The following is a 213-nucleotide window of genomic DNA, read 5'->3' as shown; positions in this document are numbered from 1 at the left end:
CCGCTGTGGTGAAACGGGGGGGGCTGGGGGGTGATTTATGGTGCTGAAGTGGCTCTGGAGGCCGCCGGCAGGCACAACCCTTTGCCCTTCTCCGGGCTCCTAATGCTATTAGAGGGATCCTGGAAGAGACGAAGGGTCTGAAAACAAAAAGTCGTGCATGGGACACGATTACGCAGCCAATTCTGGCCCAACCCGGAAGTTTATGTCGGGGAC

Source organism: Antrostomus carolinensis, unplaced genomic scaffold, assembly GCF_000700745.2.
Source record: "Antrostomus carolinensis isolate BGI_N321 unplaced genomic scaffold, ASM70074v2 scaffold27996, whole genome shotgun sequence".
In the NCBI taxonomy this organism is placed as follows: Eukaryota; Metazoa; Chordata; class Aves; order Caprimulgiformes; family Caprimulgidae; genus Antrostomus; species Antrostomus carolinensis.
Note: the sequence above shows the minus strand (reverse complement) of the source record.